Source organism: Platalea leucorodia (genome assembly GCF_965183815.1).
Source record: "Platalea leucorodia genome assembly, contig: HAP1_HAP1_SCAFFOLD_113, whole genome shotgun sequence".
In the NCBI taxonomy this organism is placed as follows: Eukaryota; Metazoa; Chordata; class Aves; order Pelecaniformes; family Threskiornithidae; genus Platalea; species Platalea leucorodia.
Window position 1 is genome coordinate 46,963 of NW_028121421.1, and position 8,041 is coordinate 55,003.

Below are 8,041 nucleotides of genomic sequence, written 5' to 3' on the forward strand. Positions count from 1 at the left end.
CCCAGAGGAGCCCTGACAAGTGCTCATGCTCAATGCTGCAGAGGAAGGCAAAAAACCCCCGGGCACCACAGCCACTCTGCCCCGGGGGAAAATTCCTTCCTGACCCCAGCGTCGCCGGCCATGGGCTATTCCCTGAGCACGTGAGCAAGACCTGCCTCCTCGGCCCGCAGGCTGCTCACGCCTCCCAGGAGATGCCCAACCCCGATTCTCCCTCCACCTGCTGCCACCTCAGGGCCTTCCCAGAGGGGCAAAACGCCCCCGGCCTGATCCATCTGGGGGACAACGATCCTTCCGGCGCCTGGCAAGGCACCAGTGGCTGCTCCAAAGCACCGGCACCCCCGCCAACATCTCTGCATCCCATTCCTCACGACTGCTGACACTGGCTCCGCAGGGGATGAGGATGGCGAGCTCTGCAGTGCTCCTCAGGAAGGCATTCCCTTGCTCTTGCCACTGCTAGCCAGCTGAAAAGGCCAGCCAGCCTCACCAACCTCCAGCTGTTGGGGGTTCTTCTCGTCTCCAGCAGCCTCGTCGAGCCTCCTCCGGCCTTCCTCCCTCAGCCCTCGCCAAGTAATTCCACCGCCTCCTCAAGGACTTCCTCTCGCACGACTTCACGCTGCCCCCAGGCCAGCTATGGCAGCGCGACGCGGGAGCGTGCTCCCTTTTATGCTGCCCCGGGGCATGGTGACTGCTGCGTTGCCGGGTGCTGGCACTGTGACACGGGGGTGACGGGGCCCCCCCTGCGCAGCCCCGCCCGCCGGCCCTCCGCCCAGCATCCTTCCCAGGAAGGCCTTTGGGCTGCTGGCCCCGAGGCAGTCCCTGGGCCCAGGAGGCTCAGGGGGCTGTCCCTGCCCTTGCTGGCCATGCCCTGGGCACAGCTGCTGGGCATCCCGCTAAATACATCTGGACATTCAGACTACGTCGTCAAGGCTGTTTGTCCCATCTGCATTCCTTTGGTTGTGGGGATGCCAGAGGTGAAAGCAAGGCTTTTGCTTCCCTCTGCGTGAACTGGGCAGAGACGGAGAGCACGTGCAGGATGGCCTCGCCGTTCCTGACCCATGCACCAAGGCACATTTGCTACTCCCCTGCTTATGCTGAGGTCTTCTTCTGGGAAAGAAGTCCCAAATCCTTTTCTCTTCTTGACCATCTTTTTCCTTGCACTCAAGAGCTTTTCTCCTCCCTTGGCCTTCACCCTCAATCCCTTTCCGGAAAGTGACGGCAGCCCTCTCAGCCTTTGCCTTGCTCCTGCTAGTCGTCTTCCCCTCAGCTAGAGAGTCCGGAAGGATCGCTGCAGGTCCCTTCCAACTCAGCCCTTCTCTTCTCTTCACTTGTGTTCTATTCCCTGCACTCACGATGAGGCGAATAACAAGGAGACCACTATTTGCCTGAAATGCCAGGGGGTTTACAGCTCCAGAAACACTTTCGAGGACACAAATCAAAAAGGATACAAGTAGAAAGAGGATTTGATTTCACTTGATTTGACTTTCTTTTACTTTCTTTTATTTTCTGTCTTGCTTTGTTGGTTTATGTTAGTTTAGTTTCGTTTCTTTCCTGTGATGTTATTGGATTTGATTTGATTCTATTTTCTTTGGGGTTATTTCTTATGATTTTATTTTATGTTGGTTTATCTTATTTTATTTGACCTTGCTTTACGCGTTTTTATTTTGCTTTGTTCTTTTATTATTTTATTTCATTTTATTTGATCTTATTTTGGTTTAGGCTCTTTTAGGCTATTTTGCTGAATCTCTTTCAGAGCCGAGGCTCACAAGCATTAACACAATGCGCATGTGCAGCCAGGAGCAGGCTGATGTGTCCTTTACTTTAGTTTGAAAAAGCATCCCTTGCAGTCTGGCAAAGGAAAGCTGCAGAAAGGAGCAGCAGGAAGACAGGCCAAGCAGTCCCTCGTTTCTCAACAGTGCAGAAGAACTTGAAGAAGGAGGATGGGGACCGACCACACACCGAAAAGCAGCAGAAGAGGAGGGGTGTGCTGCCCTGGGCTATTTTCACAAGCAGGACACGTGTCGATGACAAGCACCCCTTTTGCCTTCCAAAACTTGCTCCGCTGTGCTTCTTGGCCAGGAAGGCATGAAAAGCGCTCTCCTGCCTGCCCTGCGCTTAGATGGCATGCAGGGAGAGCTGAAAAGCTGCAGCTCCGCATGGTGCAGCAAGCCTGCAGCCCCTCCAAGCACAGGCTGTTTTGCGCAAGCAAGGACACCTCGGGAAACAGAGCCAAGGCAAGAGCAGAGCTCGCTCCTGCTCCAAACCTGCAATGGGCAAAAGAGCCAGGGAGCGCCAGGGCACGAGGGGCGCCTCGGAGCTGCAAGAGCAGCGGGCAAGAACTGAGCCCAAAGGGCCTAGAGGAGCCCTCACAAGGGGCTGCGCTCAATGCTACGCAGGAGAAGCAGCAACCCCCCGGGGGCCACCCTGGGCGTCCGCCCTGGGAGTCCAGAAAGCGTCCTCCCCCCGCATGCGGGGCACGAGGGCCACCTTCGTGGAGCAGGAGCAGCAGGCACCCAGCAAAAACGTCCCAAAGGAGCCCTGGCAAGGGGCCGTGCTCAGTGCTGCAGAGGAAGGCAAAAAACCCCCGGGGACACTTGCTAGCCCACCGTGGGGGGAAAAAAAGCCTTCCTCCCCGCAGCTGCAGGCCACGAGAGGCCACCTTCGTGGTGCATGAGCAGCAGGCAGTAACCCAGCCAAAATGGCCCAGAGGAGCCCTGACAAGTGCTCATGCTCAATGCTGCAGAGGAAGGCAAAAAACCCCCGGGCACCACAGCCACTCTGCCCCGGGGGAAAATTCCTTCCTGACCCCAGCGTCGCCGGCCATGGGCTATTCCCTGAGCACGTGAGCAAGGCCTGCCTCCTCGGCCCGCAGGCTGCTCACGCCTCCCAGGAGATGCCCAACCCCGATTCTCCCTCCACCTGCTGCCACCTCAGGGCCTTCCCAGAGGGGCAAAACGCCCCCGGCCTGATCCATCTGGGGGACAACGATCCTTCCGGCGCCTGGCAAGGCACCAGTGGCTGCTCCAAAGCACCGGCACCCCCGCCAACATCTCTGCATCCCATTGCTCACGACTGCTGACACTGGCTCCGCAGGGGATGAGGATGGCGAGCTCTGCAGTGCTCCTCAGGAAGGCATTCCCTTGCTCTTGCCACTGCTAGCCAGCTGAAAAGGCCAGCCAGCCTCACCAACCTCCAGCTGTTGGGGGTTCTTCTCATCTCCAGCAGCCTCGTCGAGCCTCCTCCGGCCTTCCTCCCTCAGCCCTCGCCAAGTAATTCCACCGCCTCCTCAAGGACTTCCTCTCGCACGACTTCACGCTGCCCCCAGGCCAGCTATGGCAGCGCGACGCGGGAGCGTGCTCCCTTTTATGCTGCCCCGGGCCATGGTGACTGCTGCGTTGCCGGGTGCTGGCACTGTGACACGGGGGTGACGGGGCCCCCCCTGCGCAGCCCCGCCCGCCGGCCCTCCGCCCAGCATCCTTCCCAGGAAGGCCTTTGGGCTGCTGGCCCCGAGGCAGTCCCTGGGCCCAGGAGGCTCAGGGGGCTGTCCCTGCCCTTGCTGGCCATGCCCTGGGCACAGCTGCTGGGCATCCCGCTAAATACATCTGGACATTCAGACTACGTCGTCAAGGCTGTTTGTCCCATCTGCATTCCTTTGGTTGTGGGGATGCCAGAGGTGAAAGCAAGGCTTTTGCTTCCCTCGGCGTGAACTGGGCAGAGACGGAGAGCACGTGCAGGATGGCCTCGCCGTTCCTGACCCATGCACCAAGGCACATTTGCTACTCCCCTGCTTATGCTGAGGTCTTCTTCTGGGAAAGAAGTCCCAAATCCTTTTCTCTTCTTGACCATCTTTTTCCTTGCACTCAAGAGCTTTTCTCCTCCCTTGGCCTTCACCCTCAATCCCTTTCCGGAAAGTGACGGCAGCCCTCTCAGCCTTTGCCTTGCTCCTGCTAGTCGTCTTCACCTCAGCTAGAGAGTCCGGAAGGATCGCTGCAGGTCCCTTCCAACTCAGCCCTTCTCTTCTCTTCACTTGTGTTCTATTCCCTGCACTCACGATGAGGCGAATAACAAGGAGACCACTGTTTGCCTGAAATGCCAGGGGGTTTACAGCTCCAGAAACACTTTCGAGGACACAAATCAAAAAGGATACAAGTAGAAAGAGGATTTGATTTCACTTGATTTGACTTTCTTTTACTTTCTTTTATTTTCTGTCTTGCTTTGTTGGTTTATGTTAGTTTAGTTTCGTTTCTTTCCTGTGATGTTATTGGATTTGATTTGATTCTATTTTCTTTGGGGTTATTTCTTATGATTTTATTTTATGTTGGTTTATCTTATTTTATTTGACCTTGCTTTACGCGTTTTTATTTTGCTTTGTTCTTTTATTATTTTATTTCATTTTATTTGATCTTATTTTGGTTTAGGCTCTTTTAGGCTATTTTGCTGAATCTCTTTCAGAGCCGAGGCTCACAAGCATTAACACAATGCGCATGTGCAGCCAGGAGCAGGCTGATGTGTCCTTTACTTTAGTTTGAAAAAGCATCCCTTGCAGTCTGGCAAAGGAAAGCTGCAGAAAGGAGCAGCAGGAAGACAGGCCAAGCAGTCCCTCGGTTCTCAACAGTGCAGAAGAACTTGAAGAAGGAGGATGGGGACCGACCACACACCGAAAAGCAGAAGAAGAGGAGGGGTGTGGTGCCCTGGGCTATTTTCACAAGTAGGACACGTGTCGATGACAAGCACCCCTTTTGCCTCCCAAACCTTGCTCCGCTGTGCTTCTTGGCCAGGGAGGCATGAAAAGCGCTCTCCTGCCTGCCCTGCGCTTAGATGGCATGCAGGGAGAGCTGAAAAGCTGCAGCTCCGCATGGTGCAGCAAGCCTGCAGCCCCTCCAAGCACAGGCTGTTTTGCACAAGCAAGGACACCTCGGGAAACAGAGCCAAGGCAAGAGCAGAGCTCGCTCCTGCTCCAAACCTGCAATGGGCAAAAGAGCCAGGGAGCGCCAGGGCACGAGTGGCGCCTTGGAGCTGCAAGAGCAGCGGGCAAGAACTGAGCCCAAAGGGCCTAGAGGAGCCCTCACAAGGGGCTGCGCTCAATGCTACGCAGGAGAAGAAGCAACCCCCCGGGGGCCACCCTGGGCGTCCGCCCTGGGAGTCTAGAAAGCATCCTCCCCCCGCACGCGGGGCACGAGGGCCACGTTCGTGGAGCAGGAGCAGCAGGCACCCAGCAAAAACGTCCCAAAGGAGCCCTGGCAAGGGGCCGTGCTCAGTGCTGCAGAGGAAGGCAAAAAACCCCCGGGGACACTTGCTAGCCCACCGTGGGGGGAAAAAAAGCCTTCCTCCCCGCAGCTGCAGGCCACGAGAGGCCACCTTCGTGGTGCATGAGCAGCAGGCAGTAACCCAGCCAAAATGGCCCAGAGGAGCCCTGACAAGTGCTCATGCTCAATGCTGCAGAGGAAGGCAAAAAACCCCCGGGCACCACAGCCACTCTGCCCCGGGGGAAAATTCCTTCCTGACCCCAGCGTCGCCGGCCATGGGCTATTCCCTGAGCACGTGAGCAAGGCCTGCCTCCTCGGCCCGCAGGCTGCTCACGCCTCCCAGGAGATGCCCAACCCCGATTCTCCCTCCACCTGCTGCCACCTCAGGGCCTTCCCAGAGGGGCAAAACGCCCCCGGCCTGATCCATCTGGGGGGCAACGATCCTTCCTGCGCCTGGCAAGGCACCAGCGGCTGCTCCAAAGCACCGGCACCCCCGCCAACATCTCTGCATCCCATTCCTCACGGCTGCTGACACTGGCTCCGCAGGGGATGAGGATGGCGAGCTCTGCAGTGCTCCTCAGGAAGGCATTCCCTTGCTCTTGCCACTGCTAGCCAGCTGAAAAGGCCAGCCAGCCTCACCAACCTCCAGCTGTTGGGGGTTCTTCTCGTCTCCAGCAGCCTCGTCGAGCCCCCTCCGGCCTTCCTCCCTCAGCCCTCGCCAAGTAATTCCACCGCCTCCTCAAGGACTTCCTCTCGCACGTCTTCACGCTGCCCCCAGGCCAGCTATGGCAGCGCCACGCGGGAGCGTGCTCCCTTTTATGCTGCCCCGGGGCAGGGTGACTGCTGCGTTGCCGGGTGCTGGCACTGTGACACGGGGGTGACGGGGCCCCCCCTGCGCAGCCCCGCCCGCCGGCCCTCCGCCCAGCATCCTTCCCAGGAAGGCCTTTGGGCTGCTGGCCCCGAGGCAGTCCCTGGGCCCAGGAGGCTCAGGGGGCTGTCCCTGCCCTTGCTGGCCATGCCCTGGGCACAGCTGCTGGGCGTCCCGCTAAATACATCTGGACATTCAGACTACGTCGTCAAGGCTGTTTGTCCCATCTGCATTCCTTTGGTTGTGGGGATGCCAGAGGTGAAAGCAAGGCTTTTGCTTCCCTCGGCGTGAACTGGGCAGAGACGGAGAGCACGTGCAGGATGGCCTCGCCGTTCCTGACCCATGCACCAAGGCACATTTGCTACTCCCCTGCTTATGCTGAGGTCTTCTTCTGGGAAAGAAGTCCCAAATCCTTTTCTCTTCTTGACCATCTTTTTCCTTGCACTCAAGAGCTTTTCTCCCCCCTTGGCCTTCACCCTCCATACCTTTCCGGAAAGTGACGGCAGCCCTCTCAGCCTTTGCCTTGCTCCTGCTAGTCGTCTTCACCTCAGCTAGAGAGTCCGGAAGGATCGCTGCAGGTCCCTTCCAACTCAGCCCTTCTCTTCTCTTCACTTGTGTTCTATTCCCTGCACTCACGATGAGGCGAATAACAAGGAGACCACTGTTTGCCTGAAATGCCAGGGGGTTTACAGCTCCAGAAACACTTTCGAGGACACAAATCAAAGAGGATACAAGTAGAAACAGGATTTGATTTCATTTGATTTTACTTGATTTTACTTTATTTTATTTTCTGTCTTGTTCTGTTGGTTTATGTTAGTTTAGTTTCGTTTCTTTCCTGTGATGTTATTGGATTTGATTTGATTCTATTTTCTTTGGGGTTATTTCTTATGATTTTATTTTATGTTGGTTTATCTTATTTTATTTGACCTTGCTTTACGCGTTGTTATTTTGTTTTGTTGTTTTATTATTTTATCATTTTATTTGGTCTTATTTTGGTTTAGGCTCTTTTAGGCTATTTTGCTGAATCTCTTTCAGAGCCGAGGCTCACAAGCATTAACACAATGCGCATGTGCAGCCAGGAGCAGCCACCTAGCCAAAATGGCCCAAAGGAGCCCTGGGAAGTGGCCGTGCTCAGTGCTGCAGAGGAAGACAAAAAAACCCCGGGGACACTTGCTAGCCCACCATGGGGTGAAAATAGCCTTCCTCCCCGCAGCTGCAGGGCACGAGAGGCCACCTTCGTGGTGCATGAGCAGCAGGCAGTAACCCAGCCAAAATGGCCCAGAGGAGACAGCCCCAGCTGGGTTCCTGTCTGAAACGAGGAAGTGTTTGTGTTCGTGGCCTGGTTTCAGCTGGGATAGAGTTGATTTTTTTGTCCCAGTAGCTGGTACAGTGCTGCCTTTTGGGTTTAGGATGAGAATAATGTTGATAACACACTGATGGTTTAGTTGTGGCTAAGCAGTGCTTACACCCGTCAAGGACTTTTTAGCTTCCCATGCTGTGCCAGGTGCACAAGAAGCTGCGAGGGGTCACAGCCAGGACAGCTGGCCCAGACTGGCCAAAGGGCCATTCCATCCCGTATGACCTTGTCCTGGTTTCAGCTGGGATAGAGTTAATTTTCTTCTTGGTAGCTGGTATGGGGCTGTGTTTTGGGTTTAGGATGACAACAATGTCGAGGATACACTGACGTTTTGTTCTTGCTAAGTAGTTGCTAAGTGGCGCTCACAGTGGTAAAGGACTTTTCAACTGCCCATGCTCTGTCGGGTGCATGAGAAGCTGGGAGGGGGCACAGCCAGGGGGAGTGCTGGCCCAGACTGGCCCAAGGGCTATTCCATACCATATAACATCATGCTCAGTATATAAGCTGGGGGAAGAAGAAGGAAGGGGGGACATTGGGTATGATGGCGTTTGTCTTCCCGAGTAACCGTTACGC